This window comes from Phaethon lepturus, unplaced genomic scaffold (genome assembly GCF_000687285.1).
Source record: "Phaethon lepturus isolate BGI_N335 unplaced genomic scaffold, ASM68728v1 scaffold23336, whole genome shotgun sequence".
Classification (NCBI taxonomy): Eukaryota; Metazoa; Chordata; class Aves; order Phaethontiformes; family Phaethontidae; genus Phaethon; species Phaethon lepturus.
In genome coordinates, this window is record NW_010545923.1 from 316 (window position 1) to 640 (window position 325).

Here is a 325-nt window from a genome sequence, read left to right on the forward strand (position 1 = left end):
TCACCCTGTGCCAGTCCCCAGTAAAGTGTCCTTGTGACAGTCGCCATATGCAGCGGTTTGCAGATGGGGCCATTTAACAAAAGAAACGACTTTTTAATACTGCCCTACCCGAACAGGGGTTTTCTGCAGGCTGACCGGACCCCGCGCACCCCTCCCCAGCTGGCCCCGAGGGCAAGGCTGAGCCTTCTCCAACCAACCCTTAATGCTGGAAACCACCGGTCAGGAAGTCGGCCCAGCCGACGGGGACGGTCAGGTCCGTGGAGGATGGCGGCCAAGCCAGCCACGTTGCAGGCGCAGCCGCCGCGGCGGGGGCCTTACGAAGCGG